Below are 22344 nucleotides of genomic sequence, written 5' to 3' on the forward strand. Positions count from 1 at the left end.
TATCTGGACATGTGCAAAGCATTGCACACATAAGACTTCCATTTATCGAAGCATATGGAACCTACTCATATACTCCCTTTCTTTTGCTGTATTAGGATAGTCATCTAAAGAAAGATGAAAACCTGATGCAATCGGCTGAAAGCCTAACATTGCATCAATCACTGCAAAACATTCCAGTACCTTATCGATATATGAAGTTATCATTTTATTCTTTCGATCCCTAAGGATTCAAATTCCAAGAATATAACTAGCTTCACCAAAGTCCTTCATGCTAAACTGTTGAGCTAACCATAGTTTAACTGATGACAATTCTCCTACATCATTTCCTATAAGTAGAATATCATCGACATACAAAATGAGGAATACCACTTTTTTGTCCTTTATATAAGGTTCATCAACATTTTAATCAAATTCGAAAGTCTTGATCGTTTGATCAAATCTTTTATTCCATGAGCGGGACACCTACTTAAGTCCATAAATGGATCTTAGCAGTTTGTAAACTTTCTGCTCCTTTCCTTTGACAACATAACCAGTAAGTTGAGCCATGTAAATGGCCTCATCAAGATAGCCATTCAAGAATGCTATCTTGACATCCATTTGCCAGATTTTGTAATCAAGAGCAGTAGCAATGGATAAGAGTATTCAAATAGACTTAAGCATGGCTATCGGAGAAAAGGTCTCATCGTAATCGACGCCTTCTTTCTGTGTGTAGCCTTTCCTTACAAGTCTGGCTTTGTGTGTTTCCACTTTCCCTTCCACATTTATATTTTTCTTATAGGTCCACTTGCACCCTATGCATTTAATCCCAACTAGTAAGTCTACAAGTTCCCAAACCGTATTGGATTTCATAGAATCCATCTTAGCATTCATGACCTATTTCTCAAGCATAGAATCAATGTCCAGCATAGCCTTCTCGTAAGTGAGTGGATCATCATTCTGACGATTGGCTTCTGTATTATAAATACTACCATTATAGATGAAGAAGTTTGGTTTCTTAGAAACTCTCCCACTACGACGGATTCCCCTATGTTGTTGATCGTTTATAGGTTTTTCTACAACTTTCTTTAAAATTGAACTTGGTGATTGTTCTACCACTCTCGAAAGTTTCTCGAGTACCACTTTACTTCAAGGACTAAAGTTATCCATGTAGCTTTCCTTAAGGAAAGTGGCATGAGTAGAAAATTTAATCGTATTATCTTTCAGATTGTAGAATAATCATCCCTTTGTTCCTTTTGGATATCCTACAAACATGCACAATTCTGTCCGTGCATCCAACTTCTTTGCATCCTTATCTAGAATGTGTGTTGGACAACCCCATATTCTAAAGTGATTTTGAAGAGGTTTCTTTCCATGCCACAGTTCATAAGGTGTCTTACAAGAAGACTTCATTGGCATATCATTCAAAATATAGCAAGCCATTTGTATCGCATATCCCCAGAATGAAGTAGGAAGTTCTGAATAGCTTAACATTAAACGAACCATGTCAAGCAAGGTTCTATTCTTTCTTTCAGCTGCGCCATTCTGCTGTGGGGTGCCCGACATAGTCAATTGGGATAAAATCTCATTCTGTATGAGGTATTGGAACAACGAAAATGTGCAAGTGTACACAATCGGAACAAGTAATAAAGTGACAAGTAAATGTCGAGTTATCGTACCCACAGGTACTGTGCAAAGAATTATTTATGAATGCAATTTTAAAAACACTTTGGTGAAGAAAAATATTTTGATTTGAGGAGATGAAAAAACTAGGAATTTAACTAAATAAAATAAATAAAAATAAAATAAAAGTTCCAATACACGGTTTCAAAAGATGATTTTAATCAACATGACATAATTGTGCTAGATTAATTACATTTCTTAACATAGAATTCTTAAACTCATATATATGTTGTTACGAATAAATTCACGAAGAATCGGTACTTTGCTAACATACTTACCAAAAATCCATTTATCTTTTGACTATATCTCTATGTCAATTCAACTGATTAAACAAATTTTAATAAGTAAATGTGTTGATGCACATACATACTTATGAAATTAAAATAATCTCTTCTACATATCTCTATGCCAATTCAAACAATTAATTCAAGATCATAAGCACATAAAAGATTAAGGTAACAATGTATTTCTACCTTGAAACAGTTTAATCACAATAATCTTGCAAGTCATGCAAGGCTAATGTATCGTTAGATACCATTGCTAATTTAATCCTCAGCTACCTTAGATGATTAAACATGTATTGACTAAGTACTATGTCAATTAATTACAATTTCAATCCGTTTAAATAATTAATTCATTAGTTACCTTACAATTGTAATGCAAGAATAACTTAATCATGGTTTTACTTAATCAAACATCTTACCGAGGCCTATAATAACACAAATACAATTTTAATAAATTAAGTAGACGAAATGCAATCAACCTAACATGAATTAAATTTAAGCCATATTAATTAAATTAAACATTCCAACATCATAAATATTCATAGACATGTTCATCATAACAATAACAAAATTAAAAGGATAGAGAACAAGAATCAAATCTGGTATTCTCTCCGTGGCTTGACTAGTTTGCTCCACTCCTCTTTGTCCGCTTTTTCTTATCCAACCGAGGTTTCTATGAACACTTGAATGCTACTCCAAATTTTGGATGAATGACACATTTTCAAGAGGTGAAATCGACAAGGGAATTAAGAATAATGGAAGGGAAATGAAGAGAGAAAAATGAGAGAGAAGTGAAGAGATGAGAAGAGTTGAGATGTATTTGAAGTGAGCAGCAAAGAGGGGTATTTATAGGTTAGGATGACTGCTAAAATTAGCAAAAAATCAAAAGCCATAGAATCCCCCCATGGCCGGCCACACATGTGGCAAGTTTGAAGTTTTCAAACTTGCTATATTAAGGTAGGGGTGAATCTAGAAAGGCACAAATAGTAGAGGGGTTCGAATGCAATTTGAAGAAGTATTCGAGGGTCATTTTGCAAGCCAAATAATCAGCCAAACAAGCTGATTGGGTTAGCATGTGGAACAGTTTTGGGCTGCCCAATGCTCGGTTGGATTAGTTTTCTCGGTTCAGCTCAACTAGGCCACTTTTCATAATTAATTAATAATAATTTATTTAACCCAAATTAAATTGGATTAAGATTAAATTTAATTATATTATGATTTAATACACATAATTTGGACTGTCTTAGGCTAAAAAATTAATTCACCTTGATGCTTCAAAATTGCTTCTCGGTTTTGTGCTTTTAGCAATGTCTGCCGAGTCGTTTTTCGCCCTTTGTGCAAATCTGTCAAAAATAATCAAAAATAATTAAAATTAATTAAAATTCAACATGTTAATATTTTAAGTAAAAAATAATTATTTTGTAATAATTATATATTTTTCGACAAGAATTTTACCAAAGTTGCATGAATTTGAGTTAAAAAGGGCATGAAAAAGTGTGTATATTTTCGTGTTTCCACACCCCCAAACTTAATTCATTACTCATCCCGAGTAATGCACAAATTTGAAAAGAATTTCTCAAAAAACCCCTTTGAAAAATTTGTTCAGAACAACATTTTTCCTAAAACCATGATTTTAGTATACTTATGCTCAAAAACAAGAAATTTGATATCTATGCTACTTATGTATACATATCATTCAAATTAATCTCAATTATTATTATGATAGCAAAAATAGACTAAATGCTTCCTAATAAAGACATGTTAAATCCCTACCAATTTGGTTTTATTTCCTCAATCAAGATTAAGCTGCAATCATCAAGTTTAATTTATGCCTTCATATGTTGAATATATCAATTTCTCTCCACTAATGTAGATAGCATAGAAACTTGAATCAATAGGTCTTTTAAAATGTTGTAACGTGACTAGGCTAGGGGTAGGTAAAATATAGATAAATTTAGGCTAAAAAACCCTAAACTCAACTTCAATTGGACCTTCGAAATAATTACCTTCAATACACCAACTTACTTTGCTTTCATATGATTTTTTGTACATCTATTTCTTTCGAGTACATATGCTCTCTTTTTTTTACGAGCATTTTATGGTATGTACTAAAAATTTTTTGAGCATTTGATACTTCTTTTCAACTCCCCCAAACTTATTTTCAAAGAACATTCTGAATAGTACTGAGTCTAGTGTTTGAGACAATTTAAAGATAATTAAGAGAAACGTGATGGCTAAATATTGCAAAGGTTCAAATAAAATTAGGCCATTTAGTCTCAAAGTTGGGTTTCAAGGGATAAAAATTCATCATGGTTGGCTTGAAACGCTTAGACGGTCCAAACAAAAGTTGCCTAAATCATTTTCAACTTCCCCATTTTCAACTTCCCATGCTTTCTAGGATTTCGCCTCAAGAAACTACTAAGTCAATTCTAGAGACTTAAACTTTCATGCATGCCTAACTTTCCTAAGGCACTAAAAATTTTATTGTACGGTTTGCATACTTTATTAAAAATACACCTATGTCATTATTAAACTAACATAACAATTATTGAAATAATCAAACTTTATTTATACTGAAGTTTAGCATCCTTAACAAAATTTCAAATTTTTGAACAAAATATATCCTAATCATAATTAAAAGAAAAATTTATTCTGAGTGGAAATAATTTCAATTTTTTGGTCCCCCTACATAAGGTGAACAATGTCCTCATTGTTAAAAGTGCATAAATACTATACACCAGGTAGGATTCTAGCAAAGAGGGGGTTAGTCAATTTGACTACTTAAGTACCAAGCTCTCTCTAGATCCAATCCTAGACATGTATATATCTATTGTCACACTTTATACTTTGCAACTTGTTCATTTTTATTAATGATTTCCACCTCTTGTTTCGTTAAGTGAAAATAAAAATTTCTAATAAATCCTAACCCTAAAATATTAAATAACCTAAAAACGAAAATAAAATAAAGTCAAGGTCCCCCCCTTTTAATTTATTTGCAGATCCTTCTGAATTCGACTCATCTTTTGCTCCATCGTCTTTGTTTTTGCATGAATTGCTTCGCTCCCTCTTTGATAGCGGACTCCATGGTTCAAATATGAAATCTAGAAACTCAGGCACAAAAATAAACGGGTCATTGTATATTTTCGTAAGAGCGCTTTTCATTGAGTCATCCCGTATTTTTGAATATCTCCAGTAAGCTTGTTGCTACCATTGCATATGTTGCATTATGTCCATCAACTTTGATAGCTCATCTCGAAGATCTGGGCGAAGTGATTGAGTTTTGAACATTGAAGTTGCGACATCAGGTTTGGTTGCTGGTTCCATTAGTTCTGCCTTATCAGGGATTTTAGTTTATTGCATCGATTCAATCTTTGTGGGATCTTCTTTTTCTTCTTCGGGATCCTCGCTTTCTTCAACTTGTTGCTATAGAACAGAGTCTCCAGCTATCCAGTAGAGGTCACAATCTATGATTGTGCCCTGGCTATAACCTGTCTTCTTTACGTTTGTAAGAATTTTAGATTTCAAGTACAAAATTGTTATCATAAAGGGGAAGTAAGTTGGACCAGAACGTCTAGTGGCACAATTCCGCATTTCTCTTAGTATGATTTTCCCACATCAATGGTCTTTCCAGTTAAAATAGAGTATAATAAGACTATTCGCTCTAATGAAATTGTAGTCCCATGTGAAATAGGCATAAGGTTGAATCGAATGAAATAGAACCATACCTTTGCTAGTGGTGTCAAATATTCTTTAGTGGTGTCAAATATTCTTTGCGACAAGTGTGAATCCATTGCTTTGACACAGTCCACTTAAAACCTAGAACTGTAAGTTTCTCGAGAATTTCTTGCAGATTTTTAGACTCAATATTTCTCATCAAGGAAGAGTATTCGTCGTTTTCAAAATTAGGTAATTCAAAGAATTCATTAATAGCGTTTGAGGTTATTGGTACCTTGATTCCACGAACAGAAACTTACGTTAACTCGCTTGAGATTAAATTCACATGAAATTCATGAACTAACTCCTCATCCACACTAGGTCTTTTCTCACAAAACAACTCCCAATTGAGAGCTTGAGCAACCTAACGAATGTGCGCCATGAGATCAATATAATTGCTTTCTTTCAGTGTAAAGCCTTTCTCTGGATGCATCTGTTGATTCTTGAAAATGCTTTTGTGTCTTGCTTTGGCTTCCTCACAGTGAAATTTATTTTGTGATTCATCAATTTGAGCAGAGGCACTAGTTTTTTTGCAAGACATGGTTAACCTGAACATAAGATGGAAACAAATATTTTCTCAAAAATTTAATTAGTATAAAATATTAATAATTAAATAAATTAAATAATTAAATAAAATTAAAATTTAAGAGAAAAAATTGTCTTACCACCTTTTTATAAAAATTAAGAACTCAAAGAAAAATAATTATAAATCAAAAGAGGTCAATTTAGGGATGGTTGGAGGGTTATCGACAATGTGTGGGATGTTGGTATGAGTAACAAGGCTGGTGTGCTGCACGGATGCTGGGAAGCTAATGGGCGTGTGGGCGGATGTGCGAGAGAGCAATAAGGCTTGGCGTGAGCAGCTACGCGGGCCACAGGCAGCAATGTTGAGTGGGCAACAGCGTGGGGGCGCATGAGTTGGAGCTAGGAGTAGCACGATGTGCGTAGAGCGGGGCGATGTAGCGTGATGAAATTTGGTGTGTGGGGTGAGCCACGCAAATGGGGCTACTAGCGTTGTTGCAGCTAGAGTGTTGGGAGCTGCGGTATTAGGTGATTCAGTACTTGGTGGGATGGAGGTTGGTTTAATGGGTGATGAGTGAAAGAAAATGGAAAAAGTGGGTTAAATTTATAGTGAGGGGAGTAGGAATTTAATTAGAATTCTTAGAACAAATTAATAATTAAATATTCTAAGTTCTAATTCTACATAAAGTTAACAACAACTAATATTTAATATAATTTATATTATTATTTGCTATTAATTTATTAAAAAAACTTATTAAATAAAATATGATCAAATTTAAACTAATCCTAATTCTATGCAAAGTTGATAATAATTAATATATCTATTATAATATATATTAATTATTATCACCTTATTTATTAAATTAAAACATTTATTCTACATGCTTTTGAAAATATTTACAAAAGAGACATATAATTTTTAATATTTACAAAAAGAGCAACCAAATTTTGAAAATAATTCAATTAAGTACCTAGACTTAAGGAAAATTTGAAATTGAGTTACAATTTAAAACTTGGATCAAAATTGGCCCTTCTATTTGAAAAATAATTTTTTTTCCACTTAGGGGATAATTTCTCGAAAGATTATGTTAAAATTAATTTCCAGGAAAGATTAGAGGGGTCACAAACGGTCCCACTTAAGTTCCAATCTCCTAGATATAATTTATTTAAACATACTAATCCCGAAAATATACCCTAAATCATTTATTTAAAAAGAAAACAAGAGAAAATTAAATATATGATAAAATGAACGAGATTTGATCTTGTTCAATTTTATCCCCTAGTAAGGTTTTAACCGCTGAGCATTGACTCAAAAATTACCTTCCTTACTTTGAAGTTTGACAACTCCATATGGATAAACTCAGTGAATCATAAATGGACCAGACCAATGCGATTTTAACTTACCTGAAAAGAACCTTAATCTGGAATTGAATAACAAGACTTGCTGACTTGTTTCAAATTCTCGAACCCGAATGTGCTTGTCATGCCATCTCTTAAGTCTTTCCTTGAGTAATTTCGCATTCTCGTATGAAAACATTCAAAATTCTTCTAACTCATTGAGTTGGAGCATCCGTTTCTCTTTAACAAGCTTAAAATCCAAGTTGAGTTGTTGGAGGGCCCAGTAAGCTTTGTACTCTAACTCCAAGGGTAGATGACAGGCTTTCCCAAAGACAAACCTACAGGGTGAAATCCCTAAAGGTGTCTTGTATGCTGTCATGTAGGCCCATAAAGCATCATCCAGTCTTTTGGACCAATCTCGTCAGTTCGGGCAAACTACCTTCTCGAGTATGCCTTTAATCTCTTTGTTTGTCAGTTCAGCCTGCTGGGAACACGAAAATTTACACATTTTTACATACCCTTTTCAACTTAAAATCATACAGTTTCAATAAAATTCTTGTCGAAAAAATAATTAATTTTTACAAAATAATTAAAGCGCACTTAAAATATGAACATGTTTAATTTTTTTAATTTTATAATTAATTTTGATGAATTTTGGTTATTTTCAACAGATTTGCACAAAGGACGAAAAATGACTAGGCAGACACTACTAGAAGCACAAAACCGAGAGACAATTTGAAGTATCGAGACGAACTAAATTTTAGCCTAAGAGGGCCAAAATTATATGTATTAATTCTTAATATAATTAATTCTAATTTATATCCAATTTAATTTGGGTTAATAAATTGTTATTAATTAATTATGAAAAAGTGGTCCAGTTGAACTGAACCGAGTGAACCGAACCGATAAAGAAATGGACAGCCCAAAAACCATCCCAAGAGCTGACCCAAATCAGTTTATTAGCTGATTATTTAAGCTTGCAAAGAGGCCCTTGAAGTCTTGTTCAAGTTGCATTTAAACCCCTCCACAATTGGTGGCTTTATAAATTTTCCCCAAGCCTAAATTAGTAAAGTTGAAACTATCAACCTTGCCACATATATGGCCGGCCAAGGGAGGGCTCTTTGGCTGAAGCTATTTTTAGCAGCCCTCTTCAGCTATAAAAACCCCCTTAGGCTAGTCATTTTAGAAACATACCTCAAGCATTCACATATTGCCTCTCTTTTCTCCACTTTCTCTCTTCCTTTCTATTCCAAAATTCCCTTGCTCTCTTGCCGATTTATCCTCTTGGGAAAGGGGCATTCATAAGCTATTTGGAGCAGCAATTAAGTGTTCATATCAGCCTTGGTCGATGAGGACAACGGAGAAGGAAGAATGGAGCAACTAGTCAAGCCACGAAAAAACACCGGATTTGATTCTTGTTCCCTATCTCTTTAATTTTTGTTGTTGTTATGCTGAACATACCAATGAATATTTATGTTGTTGGAATGGTTAATTTAATCAATTTAGCTTGAATTTAATTTGTGTTAGGTTGATTGCATTTCGTTTGCTAAAATTATTGAAATTGTGTTTATGTTGTTATAGGCCTCGGTAAAATGCTTAATTAAGTAAAATCATGACTAAGTTATTCTTGCATTACAACTGTTAGGTAACTAATGAATTAATTATTTAAACGGATTGAAATTGTAATTAATGGACACGATACTTAATCAGTGCATCTTTAATCATCTAAGGTAGTTGAGGGTTAGATTAGCAAAGGTATCTGACGATACATTTGCCTTGCATAACTTGCAAGATTATTGTGATTAAACTGTTTCAAGGTAAGGATACTTTGTTACCTCACATAGTCTTTTATGTGCTTATTAAATCAAGTTAATTGTTTGAATTGACCTAGGGATATGTACAAGAGATTATTTCGATTTAATAAGTATGTATGTGCAATAACATATTTGCCTATTAAGATTTGTTTAATCGGTTGAATTGACATAGGGATATAGTCAAAAGATAAATGGATTTTGGTAGGTGAGTATGTTCATAAGTTAGCAAATTACCGAGTTGCCGTGAGCTTATTCGTAACAATATAAACATGAGTTTAATAATTCTAAATTAAGAAATGTAATTAATCTAACACGATTATGTCATCTTGATTAAAATCGTATTTTGAAATCGTGCATTTGAGATTTATTTATTTAGTTCACTTAGTTTAAAATCTTAGTTTTTAATTACCCTCTTCAAACAAAATATTTTTCTTCACCAAAGTGTTTTAAGTAACATTCATAAATAATTCTTTTCACAGTCCCTGTGGGTACGATAACTCGACATTTACTTGTCACTTTATTACTTGTTGCGATTGTGTACACTTACACATTTTTGTCGTTTCACTTGACCATTCGTCTGTGGATGGTAAGCTGTGGCAACCTTATGCTTCACTCCATGTTTTTTGAGTAACAATTTCAGCCACTTGTTCACAAAATGGGACCCTTCATCACTAATGATGGCTTTTGGGGTTCCAAACCTTGTGAACACATGCTTCTGTAAAAACTTCATCACAACCTTAGCATTGTTTGTCGGATATGCCTCAGCCTCAACCCATTTAGACACATAGTCTACTGCTACCAATATGTACTTGTGACCAAAAGACGAAGGAAAAGGATCGAGAAAGTCAATACCCTAAACATCGACTAAGTCTACCTCAATGATGTTTGTTCAAGGCATCTCATTTCTATTGGTGACGTTTCCAACCCTTTGACATCAATCACAACTCCTTACGTAAGCATATGCGTCTTTAAATAGTGTTGGCCAAAAGAATCCGGCTTGCAATACTTTGGCCACAGTACGTGTACCTTCGAAGTGTCTCCCACTGAGAGCTGAGTGGCAATGGTATAGATTCTTATGTACTTCATCTTCTACCACGCATCTTCTGATCATTTGATCTCCACACTTTTTAAACAAGTATGGCCTTCCCAGAAATAGTACTTCACACCGTGAAGAAACTTTTTCTTTTGATGAAACATCTTATCAATCGACATCAAACCACAAACTAAATAGTTAGCAATATCAACAAACCAAGGGGTATTATGGACATGATTTACCCTAAGTATGTGTTCATTTGGAAATGTCTCCTAAATTGGTATAAGTGGAGCATTCCTTTCTTGCGGTTCCAATCTGGACAAGTGGTCTACTACTTGGTTTTCTACTCCCTTTCGATCTTGAATTTTTAGATCGAACTCTTGAAGTAGAAGTACCCATCGATTCAATCTCGGCTTAGCGTCTTTCTTGGAAAGTAAATACTTAATTACCGAATGGTCCGTATAGACAGTCACTTTGGTACCTACAAGATAGGATTAAAACTTGTCAACAGCAAACATAATAGTAAGTAACTCTTTCTCTGTTACCGTATAATTTAGTTGAGCTCCTGTCAGAGTCTGACTTGCGTAGTAGATGGGATGAAAAACTTTGTTCCTTCGCTGGCCTATGATAGCTCCTATCGCGAAGTCACTTGCATCACACATAAATTCAAATGGCAAATCCCAGTCTGGTGTGACAATTATGGGTGCCGGAACTAATCGACTCTTCAAATCTTTGAAAGCTTTTAAGCACCCTTCATAAAAATTGAACGTCATGTCCTTCTCCAATAATTTGCATAAAGGTTTAGCAATTTTGGAGAAGTCCTTGATAAATCTTCGATAGAAACTGGCATGGCCCAAAAAGCTCCTGACACTCTTTACAGATGTTGGAGGTGGGAGATTCTTAATAACATCTACTTTTTCTTTATCTACCATGACTCCATGTCTCGTTATCCGATGCCCTAGAACAATACCTTCTCTTACCATGAAATGACACATTTCCCAGTTGAGTACAATGTTTGTTTCTTCGCATCACCTTAGTACCTTGGCTAGATTGGCTAGGCAATCATCATATGTATCTCCAAATATTGAAAAATCATCCATAAGGACTTCCAAGTATTTCTCAACCATATCAGTAAAAATAGACATCATACATCTTTGAAATGTAGAAAGTGCATTACATAAACCAAATGGCATGCGTCTAAATGAAAATGTACCGTATGGACAGGTGAATGTTGTCTTGTGTTGATCTTTTGGTGCTATTTTAATCTGATTATACCCCAAGTATCCATCGAGAAAATAGTAATTCTCGCCCCGCGAGTCTATCCAACATCTGGTCCAAAAACGGCAAAGGAAAGTGATCTTTCCTAGTCTCCTTATTCAACTTCTGGTAATCGATGCAAATTCTCCATCCTGTAACCGTTCTAGTCGATATCAACTCGTTATTCTCATTTTCAATGACCGTAATACCTCCTTTCTTTGGCACGCACTGGACTGGACTTACCCACGAACTATCTAAGATAGGGTAAATTATATTCGCATCTAACCACTTGATCATTTTCCTTTTCACCACGTCCTTTATAATGGGGTTCAGTCTTCGTTGTCCATCAATCGTCCCTTTTTTGCCATCTTCCAGGATGATCTTATGCCTTCATACAGACAATCCTACACTTCAGGAAGGTTCAGTGATCACTTAAGCAATTTCCAAGATGCCCTTGGGGCCCCAAAGAGAAAACCCAATAGAGTCCCCTTGAGTGATTCTAGAGATTCCTATAAACCCCTTGAGTGATTAGTGATATCCCTTGAAGGGAGATCACGTTAGCCAATGGGTCTAAAGATGGGCTCCCCCGGAGCTCAATTTCTTGAATGCACTATAGCGAGGGCATTATCTCCTCTCTGCTTCACCTCCTGACACCATCTGAAACTTCCCTTTTCTTTTCTTTTTTGGACTAATATCGTGAATATCGGATATGGTCCATCCGATAGCCTTCTTGAATTGTTTTAATACTATGATGAGTTTCTCTTCCTGCTCAACGGTTAATTCCACTAAAACAATCACACGTAAAGTAGAAGCGTTACCTAAATAAACATATTTTAAATGTGAGGGAAGTACCTTCAGTTCTAATTTAGGTGGCTCCACAATTGACGCTTTTGGTTGGGCATAATCCCTATTCTCTAACTCTAAAGATTCAAAATGAGATTGCGGATTAAATCCCCTTTGATTAGCTTTTAGCAAAGCTAAGTATTCATCATCCTCTTCATCATTTGGAAGGTCTGATGTCAAAATTTGTTCCAATGGGTCCTCAACATAGTTGAGTTCTTTTCCATGATTAATTCCTCTAAATCGGACACTGTAGAATAATCATCGATTGTGTTAGGAAATCGCATAGACTTAAAAACATTAAATGTTACCTGATCATCTTGAACACGCATAGTAAGCTCGCCCTTTTGCACATCAATAAGGGTCTTTTCGATTGCTAGGAAAGGCCGTCCTAGGATGATTGGCACTTCTTTTTCTGCTTCAAAGTCTAGAACCACAAAGTCAACAGGAAAAATAAATTTGTCTACACGTACCAATACGTCCTCGATTTTTCCTTCTGGATGTGCTAAGGATCGATTTGCTAATTGAAGTGTAACCGTAGTAGGCATGTCTAACTTCACCTATCCCCAACTTCCTAAATATTGATATAGGCATCAAGTTTATACTTGCACCCAAGTCATATAGTGCCTTACCACAATATGTTGCTCCAATGTTGCAAGGTATGGTAAAACATCCAGGATCCTTCAACTTTGGGGGTAGTTTGTCTTGAAGATACGCACTGCATTCCTTAGTCAGGGCTACCGTCTCAAATTCTTAAAGTCTTCATTTTTTTGATAGGATATTCTTCATGAATTTGACGTAGTTCAGCATTTGTTCAAGTGTATTAACCAACAGAATGTTGATATGAAGTTGCTTGAGTATGTCTAGGAACTTCTTGAATTGAATTTCCTACTTTTGCTTCTGAAGTCTTTGAGGGTAGGGTGATGGAAGCTTCTTTACTAGAACTGGTTGATTTGTCTTCTGTGGAAATTCGACATCTAACAAAGTTGTTAGTTGATCAGAATTAGCTGGTTCTGAAGTTACCTTGTCAAATTTTACAGATTCTAGTTCCGGTGAAATTGGACTTTCAACACTAGGTTGAACATCCTCTGAGTCTTGTGTATCGACTGGCTTCTTTTCAAGTTTGACAATGTTGGGCTCTAATGTCTTTCTGCTCCTCAATGTCAACGCTTTACAATTCTCTTTCTCAAGATTCCTCGGATTCTCTGTATCACCTGGTAAAGTACCTTTTAGTCATGTTTTTAAGTTTAGTTGCAAGCTGGCCCATTTGATTCTCCAAATTTCTTAGAGCGACGTCATTTTTTGCCATGTATGCCTTCAATAGGTTCTCTAAGCTATTGGACAGTTCAGCTTTGGTTGGTTTCTGAACTTTTTGGGGGAAACCAAGTGGCTGGGTCAGACTAAGTTGGGTGTAAGTGTTACTAGTTCCAGCCCCTTGGTTACTCCAGGAAAAGTTTGGGTGGTTTCGTCACAATGGGTTATAGAAATTGGATTGCAGTCTTTGCCTTCCTCGATTTTGGTTTTGGTTACCCATGTAATACACGGATTCTGGGTTCGATGGACATTCTTCGAACAAATTTCCTTCCCCACAATAGATACAGCCTACATTTTCAAATCGATTCGGTGGCTGTGCTACAAAACTATTAAACCTATTAATGGTAAAATTTTTAAGTATTGAGGATATTGAGGATACTTGAGAAGCGAGTGAAGTAAGAGCGTCTACTTCATGTATTCCAACAACTCGACTACTTGACGCTGCTCTATTGGTTGGTCATTGATAATTGTTGCTGGCAATCCTCTCAATGATTTCATAAGCCTCATTATAAGACTTAGAAAGGAGAGCACCATTAGTAAAATTGTCCACTACCATCCTCGTGTGTACATTGAGACCATTATAAAATGTCTCAAGTTGGATGCAATGTGGGATTCCGTGATGAGGGCACTTCCGTAATAATTCTTTGTACCTTTCCCATGCCTCATACAAGGACTCATCATCCATTTATTGGAAAGCAGTGATCTCGTTCTTCAACTTGGCATTCTTGCTAGGTGAGAAATACTTCATGAGGAATCTTTCTGCTCACTTTTGCCATGTGGAAATTGAATTTGGTGGCAATGAGTTCAACCAGGCTCGAGCTCTGTCCCTTAGAGAATATGGGAATACCTTCAATCATAATGCGTCTTTGGGTACTCCAGCTAACTTGAAAAAAATCACTCACCTCCATAAACAGTCTTAAGTGCAGGTGAGGATCTTTGGTAGGCATCCCACTGAATTGTCCCATTGTCTAAAGCATCCAGACCATGATTGGCTTCAGCTCAAACTATTGTGCCTCAATTTTGTGTCTCCTAATACCCGGATTAAGATCATGAAACACTGGCATGGCAGACTATCTTAGAGCTTTATCCATATCATCAGCAATAAGGATAGGATTTTGAGCAGGGTCTGCTCCGTTTCCTTGATTCAAATTTTCGAGGTTTATCCCTTCGGTCATTCTCCGACTTGCTTGTCTTCTTTGCTGTCAAAAAGTTCATTCAATCTGAGGGTCTACAGGGAGTAAATCGATAATTCAATCAATACTCATAAACACATGAAATAATCACAAAAAAATAAACCAAAATGAAAAACTTACAAATTCACAAATAATGCTTTTTAAAACAGTCCCCAGCAACGGTGCCAAAAACTTGGAACGACGGAAATGTGCAAGTGTACACAATTGCAACAAGTAAATGTCGAGTTATCGTACCTACAGGGACTGTGAAAAGAATTATATATGAATGCAATTTTAAAAACACTTTGGTGACGAAAAATATTTTGATTTGAGGAGGTGAAAAAACTAGGAAATTAACTAAATAAAATAAATAAAAATAAAATAAAAGTTCCAATGCACGATTTCAAAAAATGATTGTAATCAACATGACATAATTGTGCTAGATTAATTACATTTCTTAACTTAAAATTATTAAACTCATGTTTATGTTTTTACGAATAAATTCACGGCAACTCGATAATTTGCTCACTTATGAACATACTTACTTACCAAAAATCCATTTATCTCTTGACTATATCTCTATGTCAATTCAACCGATTAAACAAATTTTACTAAGTAAATGTGTTAATGTACATACATACTTATGAAATTAAAATAGTCTCTTCTACATATCTCTATGCCAATTCAAACAATTAATTCAATCTCATAAGCACATAAATGATTACATGAGGTAACAATGTATTTCCACCTTTAAACAGTTTAATCACAATAATCTTGCAAGTCATGCAAGGCTAATGTATCGATAGATACCATTGCTAATTTAATCCTCAGCTACTTTAGATGATTAAACATGCACTGACTAAGTAGACGAAGAGCCCTATAACAATACAAACACAATTTTAATAAATTAAGTAGACGAAATGCAATCAACCTAACACGAATTAAATTTAATCCATATTAATTAAATTAAACATTTCAACATCATAAATATTCATAGACATGTTAATTATAACAACAAAATTAAAAGGATAGGGAACAAGAATCAAATTTGGTGTTCTCTCTGTGGCTTAACTAGTTTGCTCCACTCCTCTTTCTCTGCTTTTTCTTGTCAAACCGAGGTTTCTACGAACACTTGAATGCTGCTCCAAATGGTGGATGAATGAATCTTTTCCAAGAGGTGAAATCGGCAAGGGAATAAAGAATAATGGAAGGGAAATAAAGAGAGAAAAATGAGAGAGAAGTGAAGAGATGGGAAGGGTTGAGATGTGTTTAAAGTGAGCAAAAAAGGGGGGTATTTATAGGTTGGGATGACTGCTAAAATTAGCAAAAATCAATAGCCATAGAGTCCCCCCATGGCCAGCCACACATGTGGCAAGTTTAAAGTTTTCAAACTTGCTATATTAAGGTAGGGGTGAATCTAGAAAGGCACAAATAGTGGAGGGGTTTGAATACAATTTGAAGAAGTCTTCAAGGGCCATTTTGCAAGCCAAAAAAGCTGATTGGGTTAGCATGTGGAACAGTTTTGGGTTGCCCAGTGCTCGGTTGGATCGGTTTTCTCGGTTCAGCTCAACTGGTCACTTTTCATAATTAATTAATAATAATTTATTTAACCCAATTTAAATTGGATTAAAATTAAAATTAATTATATTATGAATTAATACACATAATTTGGACCATCTTTGGTTGAAAATTAATTCGCCTTGATGCTTCAAAATTGCTTCTCGGTTTTGCGCTTCTAGTAGTGTCTACCGAGCCATTTTTCGCCCTTTGTGCAAATCTATCGAAAATAATCAAAATTAATCAAAATTAATTATAAAATTAATTAAAATTCAACATATTAATACTTTAAGTACAAAATAATTATTTTATAATAATTATATATTTTTTGACAAGAATTTTATCAAAACTACATGAATTTGAGTTAAAAAGGGGATGAAAAAATGTGTATATTTTCGTGTTCCTAGGTATCTTGAAAACTCATCGGACAAATATTCCCCATCTTGGTCAGAATGAAGATTCTTTATGGATAAACCTAATTGTTTTTCTACTTCCGCACGAAACTCTGCAAATTTATCAAATGTTTAATTTTTGCGATGCATTAGATACAAATATCCATATTGACAATAGTCGTCAATAAAAGTCACGTAATACTCGAAACTTCCACGAGCATTGATGCTCATGAGACCACATTCATCAGTGTGCACAAGTTCTAAAGGTTGGTTGGCCCTTGTACCTTTCGCATTAAAACACCTCTTAGTCATTTTACCTTCCAAGTAAGATTCACATTGTGGAAGACTAACTTCCTTAAGCATACTTAAGGGACCATCTTTCACGAGTTTAGTGATTCTTGCTTAGTTAATATGACCAAGTTTTAAATGCCATATGTACCCCCTCATTAAAGTGAGAAGTTTTAAGTTTTTTATTCACTATTTTAGTTTGAAGCATCGAGTAGTTATTTAGTTTCATAAAGTAGAGATTGTTTTTCATCCATCCATTACAAATTAAAGAATGATTTATGTGAATAGCAATCCCTTCATTGAATGTCACTGTATAACCCTCATAAAATAAACATGCTACAAAAATTAAATTCCTTTTAAAATTAGGTACATAAAACACATTCTTTAAAACAATCTTCTTAAAATTATCAAAGTGTAAAATATATTTTCCCACTACTGCGGTTGAAACATAGATCCCATCTCTAGTCCGCAATGAGAGGCTCCTATCACACAAACTTCTCGTTTCGCTAAACCCCTGTAAAGAAACACACACATGGTTAGTGGCGCCAGAATCTATAACCAAGTTGTTAATTGATTCTTCCACTAAGCAAGCGTCAACAACAAAGAGTTCCATACCGTTGCTCTTTTTAGTTAGGTAATCTAAATTCTCCTTGCAGTTTGATTTGAAATACCCTTTTTTGTTGCAGAAGAAACATTTGATATTTTTAGAATCTTTTGACTTCTTAGCCTTCTTCCTATGCACACGAGGTTGATTAGAAGACTTAGTTGGTTTCTTCTTTCCCTTAGCTTTTTGTTTCCCCTTAGAGGACGAGGGGCCCACAACTAAGTTTGCCTCAGGTTTCTCCTAAACCGGCTTACCACCATTCAACATCAATTCATAGGATTGTAATTCATTCATAAGTTTAGTCAAGGTAAGTGCCTTGTTCCCTAAGTTGTAAGCGACCCTAAAATCAGCAAACTCTTTGGTTAAGGATTGAGCAGTAGTTCAATTTGAGTGTTCATGTCTAGTTCAACCCTATTGCCCTCCATTTCCGCAAAGAATCCCATAAGCTTAAGCATATGTTATTTGACCGGAGTGTCAGCTTTCTATTGAGAATTAACCAAATTTGTAATAGTGGATTGTTAAGCCAATGTGACTTGGCCTCTGAGCAAATCATCCAAATTTGTCATTATTTCTTTACGAGTAAGGAAATTCTTGTGTTATTTTTGTAACACACTACTCATGCTCACTAACATATAACATTGAGAAATCAAGTCAGAATCTCTCCAGCAATTTCTTGCTTTTGGCTGAGTTTCAGGAGGGCACATTTCGTCAAGAATAAATTTATGTTTCTTACAGTTGAGAACTATAAGCAAGTTCTGTTTCCATTCTCGAAAGTTATCCCCATCTAATTTATTCTCAGTAAGAATGCTAATAAGAGGAGTAGGAGACATGTTTGAACTAAAAAAATAAAGATTTCACTAATTTCTATCTTTGTATTAAGCAAATATTTTTCATTTCAGCAACATATCAGGAAAGTATGATGCATGCATCTTATATTAAAACCTTGAAAAAAAAATTCCACTGCTACGATCATTCTCACACCCATCAACCATGTCGCCTTGGGGTGCCAAAATTAACTAGCAAGAACATGAATCTTAATTCTCAAGACTCCACATGAACTAACGATTGTTTAACGTTTCATCATTATCTCTAGCATAAATATCGTTTCTTGGGAAACTATTTAATAATAGATGATCTTGAGTGTGTAACCATTGACTCAACACCCATCATGAACATGCTTTCATTTGTGAGTCATCTTGGTACAATCTCTCTTAAAGTCATGCATGACTAGTTGTCCTTAAAAGGAAATCTCATCTAGTGAGCCCATATGATAAAGTTTACCTTGGGGTGTAGCCAGGGTAGGAACCAGCTCGAAATTTTATCATGCTATCACTTAGGGACCATCAATGGAGGCCGTAGGTCTTGTTTAATGACCTTCTCCCACTCAATATATAAAAAACATGCAAGGTTTTTTATCCCAAATTTCAAGAATGATCATACAATAATCTTAGTGGCTTTCTTGCCTAATCTAAATGACATGCTTCCAATATATGCATGGCATGCTATGCCAATTTTATAATATCAATTCACAAGAATCAATCAATCATAAAAACAAATAATTTTGATTCTCCTCAGTTTTTCTTTTAAAGAAAAAACCAAAGAAGTGAATGCGAACCGTGCAACAGGTAGGGTCCCAACAAAGGGAGGCGAGTCAAATTTGACCGCTTAAAAACCAAGTCTTCCCTAGCCAGAGCGAATCCTAGACATGCACCTTCTCATTACCACACTTCTCACAGTTATCGAATAACCGAAAGAAGTGAATAGAATAATACAACAAATGTATTTTCTCATTACCACACTTCTTATTTTTAATCAATCAACTGTAGATCATCTCATATATATTACAATTATAACATTACATAATATAAATATTATAAAAAAATTATAAAACAAATATATAATGAGATAGATAATTAAAATAAAATTTCCAGCTAAGGTTTCCATGCTTCTATTTCTAGAAATTAAATAGAAAAATAAAATTACATAATTTTTCACCACAAGGCATTCCTTGGGTCTTCAACCGCTATCACATCTTTTCATCGTCATGGACTCCTTTTGAAAAAATTACATTTAAGTCCTATATTCGTTTCTGATATCAATTGTTGAAAAAATGGGTTTGAAAAATGCCGCGAAAATAAATTTAGGAAAAAAAAACTAGATTTTTAATTTTTTTCCAAAATAAGATCTTAGTTGTGATATCTAAAGTAATAAACACTTAATCAAAATTGTATCTTTTCGATTCGTTTAAGATGAGCGCTTCGACCGAGTAGTCTTCTCTGTTATCCTCAAGCTCATGTCTGTCAAGTGTGGGCTTGCTTCGAATTAGAAAATTTTTCACAAAAATTACTAGTGGGGTAATTTTGCAATTTCTCTAAACATTTGAGTCAAGTTGTAAATCAGAAAAATATCTTTATAAATTTTCTAGAATAATCTCTTCAGCTAATATTCTCTCTACAACTTTCTCTTGAATTCAAGTGTGTGTAAATAATGACCTAAGGCTCTCTTTATATAGGGAGAGTTTAGAGAGTTCAACCATGATTAAACTTAATCACTTTAATATTAAATTAATATAATATTTATCAATATAAATATTAGATTAAATTTAATATTAAATCTTATTAAAATAATAGAATGTTTATCTACTAGATAAACATTAAATTTAATTTAAGATTAAGATAATAATTTTAATATTAAATTAATAAAATACTATTAAGATAAATATTTAATTTAATTTAATATTAAACTATTAAAATAATATTATTTTTGGAATAGATAATCTGAAATCAAATTCTCTGGTAGAGTCCTAGTAGGAGTGTAACTCTTCCACTACTCAACCACCGATGACCAACTGCTGGCGGCCACCAGGATGTCGTCGTCGCAGCCATCGGCATCGCCTTGTTCAATTATGCAAATGAGACACCCTTATGGCACCTTGAGTCGGTTTGGCTGCTGCCGGTTTGGTCCGGGTCAATGACAACCCGACCGATCCAATCTAGCCACTAATTGGATCGTCGGCCCAATTTCACATACCGGGCCCAGTTCAACCAATTTTTGGGTCTTGGTCTCGTTTTCGGTTCTCGAACCCAATTTACGATCTCAGGTCTAATTTTTAAGTTCAATTACCTATTGGGCCAATTGTCTAACTTGAAAATTAACTTTCAAAAATATCATATTAATTTTAATTAATTTGATTAATTTAATTTTACTTAATCAAAATTAATTTTTCCAAAAATCACTTGGATCTTCTAAATTAATTTTTCAAGAAAATTATTTAATTAAATTCTCTAGTTGAACAATTCGTACGACTACCTAATTTAATTTTACATCGAATAAATTGACTCAATTAAACCATCTCTCCAATTGGAATTGTAGACGACATAATAATCCTTCTCAGTATTTGAATAAAATGCTCACTTTGATTCTTTTATGGGATTACGGACTCATTTAGATTATCTACTAAAGTAAGTCGACTTTCTCCAATGTAAACGTTCTTACGATACCACTTATCTTCAGTTTAAACTTAGACAATCAATGAGCTAATATTTGCTTGTCACAATTTTGCTATGCATGCAAAATGTAAAAGATAGAAAATACAAAAGATATAATAGTGAAATGTGAAATTAACTTTATTTATTTATTCATCGTTCAAATAAATAGAAAACAGTTGCATGTTTACTACAATATGGGCACATTTCTCAACACATTTTATCTCATGGTAATCATGACATCTTCTTTCATGAAAAGTTAAATACTATCTAATAGTAATTAAGTCATTTTCATAAAGACAAATGACTCGTGGCCACGTTTACTTTTCATCTATCATGTAATGCCAATGAGAGGATTGTTGGAAAAATTCTGGTTCAAAAACGGTTTTTTTGCACAGTGATATTTATAGCAATAAAATCTTTACCGAAATTGCACCTGTATTTTTGGCTAAATGGACCTTTGTCGTTTCCGACTTTCAACCAAATAACCTTCTCCTCTATTATTGTACCACAAATTGCTTCGAGTGTGGACTTGAATGAATTCGATCTAAGCACTAAACTAGAAATTATTTACATTATTTTTAGTGGGAAAGTAAAATTCTCTTTAATAGAAATTTGTAGAATTGTTATTCCGAAAAATAGAATTTATACTTAGAAAATAAATTCTCACTATTTTCGGATAGAATAACAATATCTTAATGTACTCTGTTTAGCTTTACCGGTGTCATCTATTTATAAGGAGAAGAAGTGAAACCCTTGTTAAATTAGTAATATTCTATTTCAATAGAAAAATAAAATCCTAGTCCAGCTAGGAGAGAGAGGGGTGGCAACCCTAGTTAAATATACTAGGGTTTGTTGTTTCATATAATAGCATTTGCTACTTTTTCTAATTAATTTGTTTAAGTTTGTTTCCCAAAGAGATTTTGAGGCCTATTTAATCCTTTCCCAAAACTGTCAATAAACGGTTGAACAACTTAGGCTCTTTAGATGCTGCAGCCTTTGCTTTTTTTATTTGATATAATTATGTTATATATATTGCTTTGCATGTGCTTCCTGCGGTAATTATATCTG

At 34.1% G+C, this 22344-nt stretch overlaps 1 non-coding gene across 1 annotated transcript; it reads left to right on the forward strand.

The window, feature by feature from the left end:
- The first annotated feature begins 14386 nt into the window (after window positions 1-14386).
- LOC128041418 (small nucleolar RNA R71) lies at window positions 14387-14493 on the forward strand. The gene has a single exon (XR_008196439.1). It is a non-coding gene; the product is annotated as a small nucleolar RNA R71 (small nucleolar RNA).
- Window positions 14494-22344: the final 7851 nt, after the last annotated feature.

The sequence above is a fragment of the Gossypium raimondii genome, chromosome 5 (assembly GCF_025698545.1).
Source record: "Gossypium raimondii isolate GPD5lz chromosome 5, ASM2569854v1, whole genome shotgun sequence".
NCBI classification, from domain to species: Eukaryota; Viridiplantae; Streptophyta; class Magnoliopsida; order Malvales; family Malvaceae; genus Gossypium; species Gossypium raimondii.